The following is a 20,047-nucleotide window of genomic DNA, read 5'->3' on the forward strand; positions in this document are numbered from 1 at the left end:
TATGGTTGCCATGGCCGATGGATCTGTTGACTCACATCTCTTCCTGAAATTCTGATGCAAAACACGTCGGAGGAAACGTTTGACTGACAGGGCATGTAGCCAATGAGCTTGCTGAATAGCCGCGAGGCGGGCTTTAGCGGCCGAGTGTGAGTTTTGACACCTCCGGCTCTGCAGGAGCTGCAGCTTTTCTCTGTCTCCGTCTGTGCCTCTGATTCAGATCAAGATCCACACTGAAGCTTATCTGAAGTGATTTTTTTTAGTTCTTTATGAGTTTTTGGAGTGAAAATAGTGTGAAAAAGCGCTAATAAACGACTATATACCATTTTTTCTCAGGGTGTACATAGGGTGTCCAAAATTGACATAATTGGGCATATTAGTACAAAAACATGTGTGAAACACTCATTTCTTGTAGTATTGCTCTGAAATTTTGTCCTGAACTATGTAAGACCCCAAGCTGTTGCCTTGTTGTGTTTCAAGCTGTCACAGTGCTGCCACACTAATTTTCAGGTGTTATATTAGGGAAAAAATTTAGGCGAGAATAAAATTCCTCCTAATTCAGTGTGTTCCAACATAAATAACTCTGTGCCAGTAGCACCTAGAGTAATTTTTACTGCACTGGGTGACAATGCAGGTTGTCCTCCAAACAGTTCAAGAACAGCATTCTTTCTGTACATCTTCAGTAGAAATTTCAGGGGAAAATTGACCGCAGCTTAAGGGGTTAATTGTTGAGGAAAATACTCAGAGTTGATTTACCATACAGCGCTTTTTACATCTAGTCAATAATATTACACTGAAGTGTTTGTACTCTTACTTAAAGCTGCTGTCCGGAGTTTCTGTTTGTTTTCAATTCATGTATCATTTTTTAACAAAGCTTAAATGTGTTAGTCTAGTTCGATACTATAATATAAAGTTAGTATAACGCGATATGAAAATTTATTCCTGAGCTCCGCCTTCCTCTCATAGACCCCCATGTTATTCCAAAAAGCGCCGGTTGCAGCCGACCAATCAAGTTCGAGCTTCAGCTTTGTCATGCTGTCAATCAACGGTTACGCGCACAGCAAGCAAGCCCATGCAGAGGTGGGCGTGCTACACACTACGCAACCGCGCGCACATTTGTTTTGCTTGTGGAGGAGAGAGCATCAGGGCTCAGCAACTTCCAGAAAAGTTACCAATCCCACGGCTTGTCAGACCAAGAGACTGCAGGACGTTTTTTGGCTCGGGGTGCTCGCGTCGCTCCCCGACCACGGCCTCCATAGCCCGGCTGACGGCTTCTGGAGGAAGATGTTGGGGCGTCTGGGACATACTCTTCGTCAGAGGAGTCATGCAATTCTGAACTCTAGATAGAAATAAATAAACAATGTAACACATATACACGCGTAAATGCACTAAGTTTGATAAACAATGTCATCGAGAGGGATACACGAGTGTAATCACAAATTGAAACTTTACTAGTTCGTCCTAGCAGATTCATGTTATTTTGGTACTAGGACAAGTTAGACTCAATACAGCATTCTAACGTAATTCCTTTATTATTTACTAAATGTAGAAGAGGGGAAAACAGCAAAACAGGCGAGATGCTGCAGCACTCCGGGCACTTCTCTCATGTACTGCGCGCGTGCACAAATAAAGGGGCGAAATCAGAGGGAGGGAGGGTGGGACCACCAGTGTTTTGGGAGACGCTGCGATTCAAACTCCGGACAGCAGCTTTAAACTGTGAATAAATATGTTGTGGCTAAAGCTAAATTTGACAGATTAGGCAGGTCATGTTTGTGTTTTTCTTTGCACCACAATCTTCAAAATAAGTATTTTTTTGTTATTTATTGTCACAATAAAATATTTTACTTATTTATTTTATACCATGTTTTGTTTTCCTCATAACATAACATTCCTCTTAACCCCACTGATTTATAAATTAAAAATGTATACTCAATCACAGGCTCATTACTCACCGTACAAATGTGAAATGTAAATTTTCCTTTGAGGGCTTTTTATACTTTGAATAATATTTTAGGTTGCTACTGTTTACTTCTACTTCAGTAAAATAATTTCAAAGTACCACTACTCTTACTGAAGTCAATATTTTTACTACTCAACCCACCTCTGTTACTCAGTCTCTTTCATTATTGAAAACATTTTTATGATCATTGCTACAGTGGTGCAAAGTGGCATAATGCTTTCTCTCTTTATTATTGTTCTAATCAATTTGTGTGAAATTTTTTCCTTTGTTTCTTCTTCCTCAGTTTGGGGTCATGCTGTAGGCATGCAGCAGCTCTAATGCTTAAGGTTGAGTTGTGGGTCAGATATGGAAAGACTGAAGTGGCTTGTACATCAGGGACCAACCAATGGCTTCTGGCCTCCAGAAAAAAGGTAAAGGCAGCCAAACTGAGTGAAATCTGTGTCAAAAGACCTAAGTGGCTTACTGCTACCTGTGAGAAGAAAACACCATGAGATCAACAACAATGTCAAAGGTATGAAGTTTATCATAGCCATAAATTAGTGCAGCCATCACCAGGAGTAAGAACTTTCATAAGGGCTTCAAATAGTTGTTAAAAATATCAAATTTCTATTATCAAAATTGTAAAATAATAGTGTATTATTGATATGGTAGTACTCCTCTCGTAACGTTTGGTTTCATTGGGGTGTACCTTCACTTCTGTGTGATTTCAGAGGTGACAGATGAAGACATGAAGAAGCTGAAACTTCTGGAACCCAAGGCAGCTGTTCTCACTAGCCTGGACTGCAGTGACACAGACACCGCATCAGATTCGGACAAAGAGAATGAAAACCCATTGGAGTCACTTGCAGCTCTGTATGATGCAAATCTGAGAGGCCTCTCCTCAACTGAATTACTAGAAAAAACTGAGGCTATATTTTCCAGGCTTAGAAGGGAGATAACACAGGTAAAGTGTGCAAACCTTGAATCAATTACTAAAAAACAAGCCCAATCACAGGCTTGGCAAACACAGATTAGGACGAATTACTAGCACCACCCTATATCGTGTTTGTACTGTTAAAACTGAAACAGCTAAAACCAACTTACTCAAACAGATGATGCAATATGACAACAAAGACTTATCTCATGTAAATGCAATAAAGTGGGGAAGAAACAATGAATGCACTGCAAGAAAATGTTATGCTGAGGCAATGAAAGCACATCATCACAACTTTAATGTTGAACTCTGTGGTCTCGTTGTCCATCCAGACCATCCACATCTTGGAGCATCACCAGATGGAGTGCTGAACTGTGGTTGCTGCGGTAGAGGAACTGTAGAGATCAAGTGCCCATACAGATATCGTGATGGTCTGACAGGAAGCGGTGATTTTTGCTTAGACCAATCATTCTGTCTCAAAAAGAACCACAAGTACTACCATCAAGTACAACTTGACATGTTTGTATGTGAGGTACAGTACTGTGACTTTGTGATGTGGACACAGCAAGATCTAATCATCACTCGTGTTGCCAGAGATGATCCATTCCTTTCCACAGCCCTCCCTATTGCTGAACAGTTCTTTAAACAAAATATTCTGCCTGAGCTGTTAACGCACAGCATGGACCAGCAACAACAAGCACCGATGGTCTGCCCTCACTGTGAAAGACCAGAATTTGGAAAGATCATTACCTGTGCAAAGTGCAATAAGCATTTCCACTATGAATGTGCAAAGGTAAAAAGAAAGGTGAAACAATGGTATTGTGCTAAGTGTAAGTGAAAAGAGCTGGAGTATGCACTTAAACAATCTTTATTTATAGGACCAGTTCCTGTTTAACTATTGAAAGTTTGCACTTAGGTTCAACATATAAAACAGTAAGAAATAAAAACATATCTGAATAACTGACTGTCATTCTTATTGGGAGAGGTGGAAAGTAAAGTAAAAGCACAGATAAAAAGTACAAACTTTAAGAACTTACACTTAGGTAAATTTTATGAAGACTTTCTTACCAGATTAATAATATTCAAAGTAAATGTAGTGAAGTAGAAAGTATGCAAAACAGTGAAATTTTAATTTGATGCCTGTACTTTTACTTTTCACTGGTTACTGAGTGCCTATGTTTGTTATATACCTGTTAAGTTAGATGCCATAAAAATTCATTTAAAAAAAACATAATCAGGCATGATGTGTCAATAAATTTGTTCTCAAAATTTTGGCCATTGTTTACAATTTACTACACTAGCCATTTATACTTTACATAGAGGAAAGCTTGTTTTCTGCACACAGGTTGTCACACTCGATATTCAGTTGGTGGTATTTCTGTTTGAGGTCCTCATGGTTGGCCTTTGGGACTGTAGCTTCTGTAAAATTAATAAGAAGAAAACATATGTCACTATTTTTTTCCCCAAATCTAATTCATAATTGCCTTCCTGGAGATAATTCAGATGTTGATAAACAATTAGGGCAGCCTGATAAATGTTATTAAGTAACCGTCCCAGTCTAAAACGATTATCATATTAACATTAAAAACAAAAAAGAAAGGCACATAGTTTTGATTTACTTTTTTTTTCTTAATGATGATACTGTTTTGGTTATGAAGAGTATTCAGAGTTCATACCATTACGAAGATCAGCATTTGGCTCTATTTCACAGTCATTCACAGGTGGAGTGGGCGTAGATTGATCAGGGTCCATTCCACTATCATTTGCTGGGGAAATAGGTGTAGATTGATCATTGTGTGGACATCTTCTGGAGGCTTCATCTCTTTGTCTTTTTCTCTTATATCTGAAATGCACAGAAGAGAGTAATCAATTGCAAAGAAGGCAGCAACTTTTAGGCACAGGATTACTTTATCATTTCAAATCTGACTACACGTTTCCATGAGGTTCATTCAAAGAAGTACAGTAATGTTATTTCATTAACCAGAGTTATTTCAAATATATTAAAACGTCACCTTCCTATTTATTTTTTACTAATGATCACACTACGTGGTAACATACAGTTATATCAGAGAAGCAACACAAGAAAATCAGAATATTTACCGCTCCAATTTGGCATCGCCTTCCTTGTCTGACTGGGATGAATAAGAAAAGCTAGACGGGACAAAGTCAGGATTATTGATGTCATCAGATGCTTCTCCTGTGCAAAATATACAACGCACTCAGATGACTGATGTTACTGACAAAACCTACATCATCTCAAACATTTAGCATGTTAGCATACATTAGCAACAGTTTGCTTCACAAGTATCAACAAAGAGAACATGTGCATATACAACACGGTCTCACGGGGATTCGTGAAACTGTCACGTCAGTTTTTGTTTCGGTTTCGTGCGCCCCACACGATGTCGTCATGTTTTTCGTGCCGCTCACCACGAGCGAAACCCGCTGTGGTAATCACATCTGAAAGTGGTTTATACTGGCGGATTCATGACGATCTAAGCTGTCCATCGGCGTTTGCGGCCGCCGCACATTCTTTAAATTCCTATGCAAATTCGGCGGATTCATGACGATCTAAGCTGTCCATCGGCGTTTGCGGCCGCCGCCGCGGCCGCCATTGCGGCAGCCAGACATCCAGCCACATCAGCGGCCAGATCATATCTGAAAGTGGTTTATACCGGCGGATTCATGACGATTTAAGCTGTCCATCGGCGTTTGCGGCCGCGGCCGCGGCCGCTACTGTGGCCGGATGTCTGGCGGCTAATGACTAATGATTCAGTTTATTTTCATTGTTGTCAGAGACTAAAAAAGGCAAGCACTGCAACAAGCATGATTTATCTTATACATATTAGAAAATGTAGAGTACAACGTGATGACATTGTATCTGCAATCAGAGGGCAGTGAAGAAAGCTTTGATCCACCTTCAGTCATACACTATCACTGGCATAATTGACGATGTGCTGCCTCCATTGACAAGAGACAAAGCACACATTTAGCTGCCTCATTTAGCCAGCCCGCTGAGGCTTTCAGCTGCTCCCACGCTGTTGATCAGTCGCTGTCACTGCATGCATCAAAGATGAGCCTCCATAGGAGCAGGGCTATTTGAAATCAATGGGGTCATAACTGTGGTGCAAATAGATAGAAAATTGGGCTGCTCGCTAGAGGCCATTGGAGCATGTGGCCTACATCAATAGCTACTACTCCAAGTGGAAGACGCAGCGCTGTCCAAGCTTGGGCTTCAAATTGAATTCCATGGATAGATAGATAAGAAAATGAAAACATTGATAAACCTCAATGAGCTGCATGAAAGCTTCAAATATGTGATTTTTTTCTGCAATCAGCAGCATACATGGGGCATTTTTTGCTGTGAGAACATTGGATTCTTTGTACTGTACACTGTGTTCTATTTGCTAAAATGAGAGCTACCAAATTGGCAGCTGGAAGATGGTGGATTGTTGTTGTTATGAATGGCAGCAGTAATGCTCTGTGCCTAGGGAACAGTTGGACAATGTGGAAACTCTAAACACTACAAAGGCTACTTGAAATTATCAAAATTGGTTATATACAATCGCCTCTTTACATGCAATTTGAAAATAAAAGAATGCTTGTTGAATTATTTATTTTGGAACTGGCATGGCAGTAGACAAATTGTTCTGATATTTCCGTTTTTCCTAGAAATGTTTTATTCATTACTTTTATTCCACAGCTGCAGCCATGGCAGCTTAGATAAAGGAAGTCAAGCTATGCATGTTGATTCAAAGGCAGGTGAGGAGGTAGTCATCCTATATATACTGCAAGTGTATCTATTTGGGTAACCCATATTTAGATGTCTCACTTCAAGAAAGTGCATATTTTAGACCACATGTTTGTTTTTCTACTGTGTTCCTACTGAGGAGTTGGTGAGCATGAGCTTGAAAGTTATTGCCTGTAACTGAGAATAGTTAGGAAGAAATGGTAAATGGTCTCCATTTTCATAGTATATATATATATATATATATATATATATATATATATTGCACTTTAAGATAAATAGTTTTTCCTTGGTTTCTGACACATTTAATTTATTCTCATTTGTGTTGCTTATTCAACAGACATGTCAAATGCCTTATCCTCTATCCTTTGTTATTTTCTGCATTTTACTAGTATATGCATTTATAAATGTTAAGCAGAGTTAGATCATTTTTATACAATAATTCTGGATCATTTTTTAGACAGTGGATTCATTGTAATTTATGGTATTTACAGTTTATTTACAATTCACAGTTCTTTTTTGACATTATCAAAAACAAAAATATAATCTAAAAGTAATCTAAAGTTTACAGTGAAATGACAACCACAATTGCCAGTTTACTATAAACTTTAGATTCAACATTAGAACGCAGAATTTTTTTGACAGTAATTAGCTGTTTAATCAAATTACAGTAATATCACTGTAAAAATACAATAAAATACTGTTGACCAGAACTGCCAGTATTTTACTGCAAACTTCTGATTCTACAGTAGACTGCCATAATTTTTTACGGCTTGGAAGCGACCATTGGGAATAAATCCCGCATTAATATCAACTGTGCCCACCGTGGCCTGGGTACGCAAAGTGTGCGTCCTCGCCCGGGGATTATTAAACTCCACAACTCGAGGGACAAACTGAGGATAGTGACAGCATTATGAAAGAAATCCACTCTGGAATACGAAGGACAATGAATCCACATTCAACAGGATTTTTCTATGGCGGTCCGAGAGAGGCGTCGGGCTTTCAACGGTGTATGCCAGGCTTTGATCAACAAGGGGATCCGCTTCAACATGCGTTACCCAGCCGTCCTGGTTGTGCACCATAACGAGACGGCTCACAAGTTTGTAACACCAAGTGCTGCAGAGAACTTTCTCAGCACACTGAACTAGAGGCTGCTCGAGGAGGATCCGATCAAGTTTGTGAAGTAAAGAAGTCCCCCCCCCCCTTTTTTTTTGCATTATTCGATCCATGGGAGTATGTGACTACAACTGACTATTTGGTAAGGCTCTACTTTCATCTCAAAAACTGTTCTAAGCTGAAGACCATTTAAGCCTCTGGCTGAATCCTCCTCAGGTGGGATAAAAGGGGGAATATCATAGTACAATTGATGTAACATGCAGCCTCTTATGTTCGTTATGTTCACTATCCTGAGAGCATTTATAGAGTGATGTTGTTATAAGTATGTTAATATTGCTTGTTTAGTGGGAGTGGGGGATGGGATTGCTATTTTCTCCGGGGACAATAACATCTTTTAGCAGCTCGTGGCCCTATTTCTGCCTTAGTGCAATCTTATATTTTGTTCTTTTTGGGGTCTCTCAATGTCACATTTCATTATTTATACATTTGCATTGGTTTCCAGGAGTGACAATAGTTCTGGTTGATCTCCTGCTGTTGAAGATAGGTTAATTTAATTTATTTACACAGATCCTTTACCAGTCCATTATAATTTGTGCATTTATGGTCATCTTATCCCATCATATTTTATTCCCCAAACTGAGTCATCTCAATTTGTTAACTAAAGGATTCTTACTTTATGAGTTATATAAAAATCTCAACACTAAATGTCAAAGGTATTAACCATGTGGTGAAGAGGCGTAAATTACTCTCTATGCTTAAAAAGGATAAAGTGCATGTGGCACTGTTACAGGAAACTCACCTTACTGATCTTGAACATTTAAAGCTCAGACGAGACTGGGTTGGCCAAGTCTTCTTTGCCTCATATAATTCAAAAAGTAGAGGAGTAGCAATACTTATCCACAAGCGCCTACCACTCACACTTGATAAAATTGTCCAGGGCAAAGAGGGAAGGTTCGTCATTATTACTGGCTTTCTACATGGTGAACAAATTCTGATAGGAAGTGTTTACGCTCCAAATAGCTACGAAAGCTCATTTTATTCCAGATTATTGGCTGAAATTTCTGCAGTTTGCCTTCCCCATGTTGTACTTTGAGGTGACTTTAATTGTAGTTTGGCTCCTGATTTGGACAACAAAAAAATTCCTCTTTCCAAAATTTCTCATGCTACAATGGAATTTGGTTTGCTCGATGCATGGAGAGTCATTAATCCACAAGAGAAAGATTTTACATTCTTCTCTCACCCTCATCATTCTTTCTCAAGAATTGATTATATCTTTGTTTCAAGACAAACTCTTGATCAGATCAAAACTTGTTCTATCAACACATGTACCCTCTCTGATTACTCATCTGCAACAGTTGAACTCATGCCTCCTTACTATGACCCTCAGGCTAGATAGACTGTGGCGCATGAATCCGTTACTACTTCGCAACCCATCCTTTATGTCATACTTGGAAGCAGAATGGCAACTTTACATCTCCAAAAATGATACACCTGATACTTCAGCTTCCACTTTGTGGGAAGCTGGAAAAGCTTTTATGAGGGGGTTTTGGCGCGAGCTATTGCGTGATTTCGGAATGAGATTTGCTTTCTAGCGTCCTGAGATTTGGATACAGACCACAACAAATAGCGATCGCTAAGTAATGTGGAGGTTTTCGTTCACTTCTCATCTCTATTATGTTGTGGGACACTCGTTGAGACTATCCGAGCCGGTCAGTGTGGGAAAAAAGCACATTGGGGCGGACTTTGACGCGGGGGGGCAAGTTGCCCCATACTTTTCGCTACCTGAGCTGCTAGCTGAGCTGCTAAGCTGCCTGCCTGGCTAAATACTGGAGCTATGTCGAAAATTCATTTCTCCATCACTCACATGTATGAAAAGACATATGTAAACAGACCCCAGGTTGAAAAAAAAAACAAAGTTTCCTGTTAATATCTGTCATTAATCAATTTGGTGAGATTTCAGGATATAAAATTAATCTCGAGAAATCAGAGGCTCTGCCTCTTGGTAACTTTGTAGACCATACCACCCTGGTTGATTTTCCCTTCAAGTGCTCACTTTCTGGTTTTATTTACCTGGGGATTAGAGTATCTGCCGTAAGATCTATGTAATTTAAAGTTTATTAAAACTTTAAAATCAATTAAGAAGGATCTGAATAGGTGGTTTGATCTCCCTTTGTCGTGGATGGGTAGGATCAGCTTCATTAAAATGAATGTTCTTCCTAGAATTTTATATCTAATACAAATGTTACCACTCAGGATCAATAAATCAGCTATCTCAGATATTCAAAGATCTATCTCTAGGTTTCTGTGGCATGGAAAGAGACCACGACTATTAAATGAAGACTCTACAACTGTCTGTAGACAGGGGAGGTCAAGCGTTCCCCAATTTTTTGTATTATAACTGGGCTTGCCATGCCAGAATAGTATATAGCTGGCTTAAACATTTTCTTAACCCCAAAGAACCCCATGTGGGTGCCTGGTGCTGTGCCCCTTGTTCCCCTCTGAGTCTGCTAACAATAAACTTAAATGAGCTCCCAGGAGAAGTTGAAAACAATCTCATTCTTAAAACTACTCTCAAAATTTCTCGAGATATTACCAAACATGCTGACCGACAAGGCTTTTCTTTAGCATTACAGCCATTAATTCAAAACAAAGCCTTCCCCCCAGGTATGGGGCGGGCATCTTTAATGATTGGTATTCAAAGGGATTGAGATTTGTGGCTAACTTATTTGACAATGGAAATGTCATGTCATTCTCACAACTTCAAATTAAATACGGGATCCCACACTCCCATTTCTTTGGTTTTCTTCAGGCCAGGCATTTTGTGAAGTCCTTATGCTCACTCCCACTCGACCGACCAATTAAAAATTCATTTGAAAGCTTTCTGTTAGACTTTAGCTTGTCTGCACTTAACAAAAGGTTTATTTCTCTTTTTTATGGGAAACTGTTTTCTTGTGACAATATCAGAGACATCAGAGCTAAAGAACTGTGGGAAAAGGATCTCGGGATTGACCTGGATTACAGCAGATGGTGTGATGCTTTTGAATCTGCAAAGAAACTATTCTTGTGTAACAGACTGAGAGAAAACCAGAATAGAATATTACACAGACTTCAGTTCACCCCTTACCTTTTGAACAAGATTAACCCCCAGGTCTCTGCCATGTGCACCAAGTGTAAAAAAAGAGGTGGGAACTTACTATCATTGCTTATGGTTGTGTCCTTTAATATCTAGATTCTGGATAAATGTTGCAAAAGAACTTAGTTCAATACTATTCAAAACAATACAGACAGACCCAGGCCTGTTGTTTCTGAATATCCCTATGAAGCAGTTACCTCTAACCACCACACAGATGACCTTACTGCAAAAACTTTTGTTTCTAGCAAGATGCTGTGTCCTTTTACAGTGGATAAAGGAGAAGCCTCCCTCAGTTACTCAATGGTACAAAGAAACTTTCCAAGTTCTCCCTATGGAACACCTCAGTGCCTCCTTGAAGGGGAATGATCATGTCTTTTATTGAATTTGGCAACCATTTCTTAATTATCTTCCTGATGACTTTATTGGTCTACAACAAAAGGGATGCTCTTTCTTTGTCTTTACAAGTATACGATAAGAAATGTAATGATATTCCAATTAGGAAAGGAAAGGGAAAAATTTCAGCCAATAATCTGATGATAATATAATTCATGTAATGTGATGGCTATGTGTGCTTACTGTCCTTATTTTGTTTTGTTATTTAAAATTTAATAAAATATTGTTAAAAAAAAAGCCTGTGGTACATGGCCTGAGACTGATCAAAACTAACACTTAAGAATTAATTGAAGGTAAAGTCTCCTTGAACAGTCTAGTTGGGATAGGGTCTAAAAGACATGTCGATGGTTTGGCTGTAGAAACTGTTGAAATTAGTTCAGAGAGATGTACAGTGAACCCTCGCTATAACGCGGTTCACCTTTCACGGCTTCGCTGTTTCACGGATTTTTTTAGGGCAGTTTTTTTATGCTTTTTTTAAACAGCGCATTGTGTTCTGCATCCTGATTGGCTAAGGGACTGACCAACGTGAACAGTCTCCGTGCCTGGTCTCCTCTGCCATACAGGCCAGCGCTGCCTGCTGTGGAGTGCTGGATCATTTCTCTCCTTGTAGTGAGACACCCTGAAAGACGGAGCCGACAGAGCAGCCTTCTTTTCCCCCGCCGTCAACCGGACAGTGGACGTGGTCCTCAGCCATCTCTGGCCACCGCAGCCGCGCTCCCCAGGAGAAGAGCACTGGCGCGAGCCTTCCCCACCCCCGACTGCTCCGATTGATTCAGCCGGCCCGCTCTCTGAGGCAAGAGTACCGCTGCGGCGTCCACCTGGCTGCAGCTGCAGCGCTCCCCCAAGTGCAGTATTGTATAATAACTGTAAAAAATAAAGCTGACTACTTCACGGATTTCACCTATCGCGGGTTCTTTTTGGAACGTAACCCCCGTGATAAACGAGGGTTCACTGTATAGGAGAGAAGAAGTCTAAATATCCATCAGGACCTCCATCCGTTCTAAAGCAATTGTACTCGATTGTTGTAATCTTGTAATCTGTGTGTGTAATCTATTGTAATCTGTGACAGTTGTAGGAAGGGCCAGATTAATTTTTTCTTTGATCATAACAACTTTATCTGTAAAGAAGCTCATGAAGTCATTACTGCTCAGCGCTAAGAGAATACAAGGTTCAACAGAGGTCTGACTCTTTTCCAGCCTGGCTACACTGCTGAAGAGAAACCTTCTTGTTTTCCTCTATTAGTCAAAAATAAAATGGCGTCCTGGCATTACAGAGGGCTTTTTTTTATAAGTTACTTAACTGTTTTTCAAGCCACATAAACTTCCTCTAAACTAATAGAATACCACTTCCTTTCCAGCTTTCACAATGCCTGCTTTAAAGTCCACAGTTGGGATTTGGACAAAGGAGCAGGTCCTCTCTGAGACATAGCTTTATTTTTTTAAAGGTGCAACGCTATTAAATGTTGTACGCTGTGAAGTTCCAGCATTACCCACAAGATAATCCACTTCTGTGCGGTTAAAGTTATATTAACTACCCTCCATTTTATCAGTAAATGGTGCTGAGGTAAATAGTGATGGTATTGCTTCCTTAAATTTGGTTACAGCATTGCCAGACATACATCTACTGTTATGATATTCATTCTCAACTGTTGTACAATCCATTGTTGTAAATTCAAACGTCATCAAAAATGGTCAAATAGAAGAAGGTTCTGAGGACACACTTTTAGCTGTTCAATTTTTATGCCATTTGTCAAAACAAGGTCAAGGGTGTGATTGAAACTGTGAGTTGGTTTATTTACACATCGAAAAAAGCCCACTGAGTCCAATAATGACTTAAATGCAGTTGTAAGACTGTCACTGTCAATGTCAGCATGAATGTTACAATCACCCACAATAATGGCTTTATCTCAACAAAGCACTAAATCACATAAAAAAAAGTCTGAGAATTCAGATAAAAACTCAGAGTAAGGAGCAGATGGAAAATACCCAACAACAAATAGAACTGGTTTCTGAGCTTTCAAATCTGGGTTTGAGAGACTAAGAGTAAGACTTTCAAATAAGCTGTAACCAGGTTTAGGTTTCTGGTTCATTATTAAACTGGAGTGGAAGATTTATTTATTTTATTTTTATTTATTTTATTTTATTTGTTTATTTTGAGCAGACATTTGTTGAGTTAATAGGGCGAGTTCAATTCAGTTTGTGCCCAAAAAAGGAGCAGAAAAAGTTCAAAGAACTTATCAATGTCCACTCCCTCCCACCATAAGTCCACAATAATTTAAATTCAACAGTCAGAAAAACAAAAAAACAAAAAGATGCAAAACAAAAGAATGCATTTCTATACATAATACATTTACAACACTACATAATACAATAAAAGCACTATTATCCATCTACTTACAGCCCATCAGAAGAGAATTTATTACAATCCATCAAAATTTATTTATTTAACTTTTTTAATTTATTTTTAGATTTGTGTTAGGGATTTTCTAACAAATTTCTAGGACGCAGCAAAGAATTACAATGACTGTCCACTACTGTTCCTGCAACAGGCATATCGTTGCAGTAGAATGCGTTTTAATTTCTTTTTATATAAATCCAGACTTTAAGATTTTTTAATATTGTCGTCAAGTTCATTCCAAATCTGAGGACCCTTATACACTACACTAAGTCTGGTACACTCTAATGTGCGATTTTTTTCCTCTCAGGAGGTGTTTCTTTCTGGTATCATGTTCATGGGAGGCTGTAGTGATTGGAATGAGTTGACTCAATCTTGGATTTAATTTATGTACAACACTATACATGATACAAGCGTTATGTACATAATTACATTCAATAAGTTTCAGGAGCTTCTTTTTTTTTTTTTCTCATTTCTCCTTTTTCCCCATGGTAAGATTGATAGAGAGCACAACAGGATAGTGATCAGAGACATCTGTTAGAATTACATATGATTCAAGACGTGCATTATGAATATTTGTAATAATATTATCAATAATAGTTTCACTAGTTTTAGTTACTCTCGTATATGAATTAATTGTGGGGGAAAATGATGATGAGTAGACACAGTTTAAGAATTTGTTTTGTTTCTGTCACTCTTCCTCCTAACAAAACAAATCACTGTTGTTGTATCAGCCCTGAGTTCAAAATATAATGCAGCACACACATAGATTTTTTGCAAATGCTGCTGTCATAATGTGTAGTTGGAGTGATGTAAAAACATTTCTTTCCTTTAATTTAATATCTTACACTTGTGCTCTCATGCAAGGGATTCAAACAAATACAGGCAACTTGTACTACAGGTTTCCATACTCTGTCATGGATTTTTCAAAATGTAATGATATTGTGTGACTGAACAATTAATTGCTGTAAGAAGTGGCACTTAGAATCATTACACACAAAGACATTTAGGAATGGTTTTAATTTTTTTAGATATTGTTAGTGAATCTTCAATGTGGCAAATTCAGAAATTGCAGTGAGTATTAGGCATTATGATGTGAATTACATCAACCGTTGCCGTAATACAACAGCCTAAAATTAAGGGATTTACCATAAACAGTGGAATGAAGTTGAAAAACTGATAAAACTTGAAACAATACAGAGCAGCAAGAGAACATTTCTCTTTGTGAGTGAGCTTATTCACAGAAGCATTTTGATCAAATTTCCACTAAGTATGAAATCAGTCTGTAGCATAAAATCTGCCTCCTGGTGTTCTGTGACTTGGAGGCTTTTCCATCAATCTAAATCCTGGAGAGGTTCAAACTGGGAAGGTCAGAAATAATGACTGTGAAACACTCCAACTCATGCTTCTGTAAAATTTCAAAAATATGGACAGTGCCCTTAGTGAAGCAGTTATTTAGCTTTAAAGCACCAGAGAGCTCCTCTCAATCAGCAGTAGCAGGTAGGACAGATCAGCAATATTAAAACCTCAAACACCCTGACAAATATTACCACAACACTCTAAAAACACTCTCACAGTCATATTCATATATATGTTTGGTCCGTGAGAGAAAATAGTTCAAGGTAACACAACTTAGAAAGCTTTTCAGATGGAGACGAAGAAAAATATTTGTTGAAAGTACTACATTGATATCCGGCCATGAAGGAACCCTCAATAGTGTATTTCTCAATATCTCAGTGTCAAAAACTCCTGAAGTGCCAAGATATTGCATCAGAAATGTGTTTCTCCTTCCTCACTCATTTTCTCTTCCAGTTTTAACAAAAAGAAAAGCAAACAGTAGTATGTTTGGTCTTTAAATAGAGTGAGTATGCAGAAAAAAAGGAGGATGGACAGGACAGAGAGTCACACTGAAGATGGCAGAAGGAACAAAGAGAGAAGAAAGGATGTACTGCTGCAGATTCACTGCTCTGTGCTGCTACCCAGTGTCAGGAAATGACCATGGGACACTGACATGAGTGACCTTTTGCTGTGTGTGTGTGTGTGTGTAGCACTGGCTCCCATTGCTCCAAAAAAAGGTCAGAAACAATGAAAAAAATGGTTGCGTCTTACCACAGTTGTTCTGTTTCCACCATATATACAGATTTTATGCACTGAAATAATGTAAAAAGCACAGTGGACCAATTTTGCCCATAACTGGGTCCTTTACAACTTCCAGGTTTTACAGCAAAACTGTGTAATATGACCGAACACAATTCTGACTTGTATTTATTTTTCCACTGGGGACATCCTCAGACTAGTTTTCATTATTGCATTACTGGACTATTAAGATATAAAGAATTTTCTCGAAGAACAGATGATGATGCTTTATAAATTTAACACTATTATTTAATGTTTGTTTGTTTGTTGCAATGATCTGTACAGTATCCATCGACTTTAAGAACTGTGTAAAGACAAAGTTTAAAATGAAATATGTGCGGTAATATTTTATGATTTCTGTCTTACCTGCTGCCAGCTCAGCTCCTGAGTCTCTCCCCCGGACCTTGTATTCCCTGAGCCTGCCTTCCCCCTTTTTATTCAGTTCTCCATTTTGTGAGTACCCGGTTGAGCTACTTTTGCTTTTTTACTGTTTTGTTTGTTTTTTTGGTAGTTTGCATTTTTGGGTTTAGTTGGGAATGTTGTAGGTTTTTGTAGTGTTGTTTATTTTTGAATTGAGTTTGGTCTTTTTTCCCCCTTAGTTCAGTTTCCCATTTTCTGTGTTGATTTTAGTACTTCTTTTGATTAAAATGAAGCCCTTCTATAATCAGTCTGTCAGTTCTCTGTGTCTGCGTCTGGGTTCTTGAGCCTGTCCTCAAACAAAAAACGACCACATAGGTCGTCTGTACACGCCCGTATTACGACCGAGTGTTTTGAAGTTAAGCAACCTCTAGCGGTTGAGTAAATATCGACACTCGCAGGTGAAACGTCACCATGAACAAACTTTTACCTAACACTATCCCTAACCATAACCATAACCATAACCCTAAACCCGTGTTGCGAAAGTGAGGGAAAAGCCGTTTCGCGAATTAAATCCCATAATGCGTTCCTGTTCCCCGTAGCAGTTCTTCTGTAGCAATTCTGTCAGGACCCTTCCCTCATACACTGCAACTTTAAATGCTCTAACTCTCTTCATGCCTTTTCTCCCTCTCCTGTCAGCAGAGCTGATGAGAAGCAGCTGAATCTGGTCAGGTAATCAGTCACCTCCGGCAGAGTCTGAGCAGCTGACAAGCATTCTCCTAATTACACACCGACCATAAAGACTCCGGCTCTTCCAGCAACACTTCACCAGATCGTTAGACTTGACATACATGTCAGTTTATCCTCCTGCCTTTTTGCTCTGCTGCTGGGAAGAGTTTTTGTTAATCCTGTTTCCCTGTTTCTCCAGAACCCGCTGCTCGGACTCCTGCAAGCTGCTTTTCCTTGGTTCTCCCTCCTGGACCCAGTCATTCTCCAAGCTCATCTGTCAGCGTCTGAATTCTCCAGTCTGCCTAGTCTACAGCCAAACCCTCACTCCTTGCCAACTCCTGCCACCGGGGATCTTAAACCAACCGGCGCCGCACTCTGCCTCCCCTCCTCAAAACCAACAGCCGCCGACTCCCCGGTGAGAACGTCGCCCACCCGGCACCCCTCCTCATTCTTCCCTGACAGTCTCCGGCTCCCCCTGCCATCAGATCCCTCTCATCCTCCTACAATAAACCTTTCTTAAAACTGCATCTTGGCCTTGGTGGTGGTTCTCTGCTCGAGTCCGGTCCTGATTGCGTGACAGAACGATCTGGCCAAAATAATGGACTCGGAGAACCTGCCACCGGGGCCAGCCCCTCCGTCTGGTCCTAGCCTTTTGGAAGCAGTGGCCATTCATGGACAGCTGTTGGGCCAACATAGTCGGTCTCTCCGAGAACTTGTGGACGCCGGTCGCCAGCTACATGCTCAACTAGACTCCATGGCTGGTCAGATGTCACATGTGTCTTCCACCCCGGCTGTCCTCAATCAGCACAGCCAAGCTCTGCATGAGCTAGCAGCATCAGCCAGGAGTTTACAGGAACAGATGAAGGATGTACATTCTCAGTTAAGTCAACTCACCTCTGCCATGGCCCAGCTTACTGCTTCCCAGCCCGCTCCAGCTCCTTCCTCTCCTGCTCCACTTCAAGCTCCTGAACCAGTAACCCAACCCCCAGTTCTCCGGGAACCTCACGTTCCGGATCCAGCACGCTATGCTAGATCAAGGGGCCTGTGGGGATTTCTTGATGCAGTGTTCGCTGGTTTTTGGTCTCCAGCCTTTGGCCTACCGCACTGACGAACAGAAGATTTCTTATACAATCAGCCTGTTATCTGGAGCTGCTCTACGATGGGGATCGGCGGTATGGCAGAAGAACGGGCCGGAGTGCCGATCCTACAACCTCTTCACTGAGGAGATGCGACAGGTTTTTGACCATCCAGTTCAGGGAGCGGAGGCTGAGAAGTGACTGGGGGCTCTCATCCAGGGGGGGCAGAGTGTGGCTGAATACGCCGTGGAATTCCGGACCCTGGCGGCCAGCTACACCTGGAATGATTCTGCCCTCCGTTATTCTTTTCTCCAGGGTTTGAATGAGGAATTAAAGGATCAGCTCACCACTCATGAAGAGACCACCGATCTCAAATCTCTCATCAACCTCGCTATTCGACTCAGAACGTAGATGAGAGAAGAAGAACGGGAATTCTTCTTCAACCCGGCCTCACATCCCTGCTCAGTCCCATTCCTACCCCGGCAGCCGTAGTTTTAGTTCCCCGCTTCAGTCAACTTCTTCTGCCCGTCCCTCTCCTCTTGCTTTGGTCCAACCAGTGCCGGTGAAGGAGCCGATGCAGCTTGGCTGGGCCCGCCTCACCGAGGAGGAGAAAGCAGCTCGTCACCGTCGTGACGCCTGTTTGTATTGTGGTGAGGCTGGTCATTATGCTAACACCTGCCCGGCCAAGCTGGGGAAAGATGTGGCTCGCCAGTGACCGGGGGGTCCTGGTGAGCCGCACTTTGGTTTCCTCCCCGACGACTCACCTCCCGGTTGTGACCTCACTTCAGTGGGGGAGACACCAGTTTTCAGTCCCGGCACTGGTGGATTCAGGGGCAGAGGGTAATTTTATTGATGAGGCTTTAGTTAAACAACTCCAGATCCCCACTGAGCCCATCCAGCCTTCCCTCTGCGCTTACTCCCTCAATAATCGCCGTCTTGCCCAGGTTCGATCCCAGACCATTCCCATTAACCTCCGTATCTCAGGTAATCATACCGAGGCTATCTCCTTCAGCTCCATGCCCAACCTGCACACTCCCCTAGTTCTTGGTTTCCCCTGGTTGAAACTACATAACCCTCATATCGACTGGGCAGTCGGAAAGATTTTAACTTGGTGCCCTTCCTGTCATGCTACCTGCCTTGTCTCTGCCCCGACCCCCGGTAGTCCCGCACCTCCTGCTCGGCTTCCACCTCCAGATCTGACTAATGTGCCGCCTGAGTACCATGACCTCGCCCCGGCCTTTGATAAGGACCGGGCTTTGTCCCTGCCTCCACATCGTCCCTATGATTGCGCAATTAACCTCCTGAATGATGCCCCTTTGCCTCGAGGAAGATTATATAATCTATCCAAGCCCGAACAGACTGCAATGGAAGTATATATTCGGGACTCGCTGGCAGCTGGATTGATCCGCCCTTCCACGTCCCCGGCCCGGGCGGGGTTTTTCTTCGTAGGGAAGAAGGATGGATCGCTAAGACCTTGTCTGGACTACCGGGGCATGAACAAAATCACTATCCGCAATAAGTACCCCCTGCCACTCATGGACTCTGCCTTCACCCCACTTCACGGAGCTGTTATCTTTTCCAAACTTGACCTCCGCAACGCTTACCACCTGGTTCGGATTCAGGAGGGGGATGAATGGAAGACGGCCTTTAACACCCCTTTGGGGCACTTTGAGTATCTGGTAATGCCTTTTGGTTTGACTAATGCCCCGGCCGTCTTCCAGCATCTCGTCAATGACGTCCTGCGGGATTTCCTGAATCGGTTTGTCTTTGTATACCTTGATGACATCCTGATCTTCTCCCGCAGCCTGGAGGAGCACCGTGGACACATGAGAAGTGTTTTGGAGCGCCTTCTAGAAAATCGCCTTTTTGTGAAGGCTGAGAAGTGTGCCTTCCACGTGTCGACGGTGCCCTTTCTTGGTTACATCATCGCTGCGGGAGAGGTCAGGATGGACCCTGCCAAGATTGCGGCGGTGGAGGGTTGGCCGGAGCCCGGGGACCGCAAGCAGCTTCAGCGGTTCCAGGGCTTCGCCAACTTCTACCGCCGCTTCATTCAAAATTACAGTCTGATTGCTGCCCCACTAACTGCTCTCACTTC

The 20,047-nt window shown here is 41.3% G+C and overlaps 1 long non-coding RNA gene across 1 annotated transcript; it reads right to left on the reverse strand.

Annotated features, from left to right (window-relative positions):
- Positions 1–2,966: 2,966 nt before the first annotated feature.
- On the reverse strand, positions 2,967–5,073 carry LOC127531266 (uncharacterized). The gene is made up of 3 exons (XR_007938215.1): positions 4,971–5,073; positions 4,547–4,713; positions 2,967–4,289 (listed from the first exon to the last, which is right to left on the reverse strand). It is a non-coding gene; the product is annotated as an uncharacterized LOC127531266 (long non-coding RNA).
- Between the last annotated feature and the right edge of the window lie 14,974 nt (positions 5,074–20,047).

This window comes from Acanthochromis polyacanthus, chromosome 20 (assembly GCF_021347895.1).
Source record: "Acanthochromis polyacanthus isolate Apoly-LR-REF ecotype Palm Island chromosome 20, KAUST_Apoly_ChrSc, whole genome shotgun sequence".
Taxonomy (NCBI): Eukaryota; Metazoa; Chordata; class Actinopteri; family Pomacentridae; genus Acanthochromis; species Acanthochromis polyacanthus.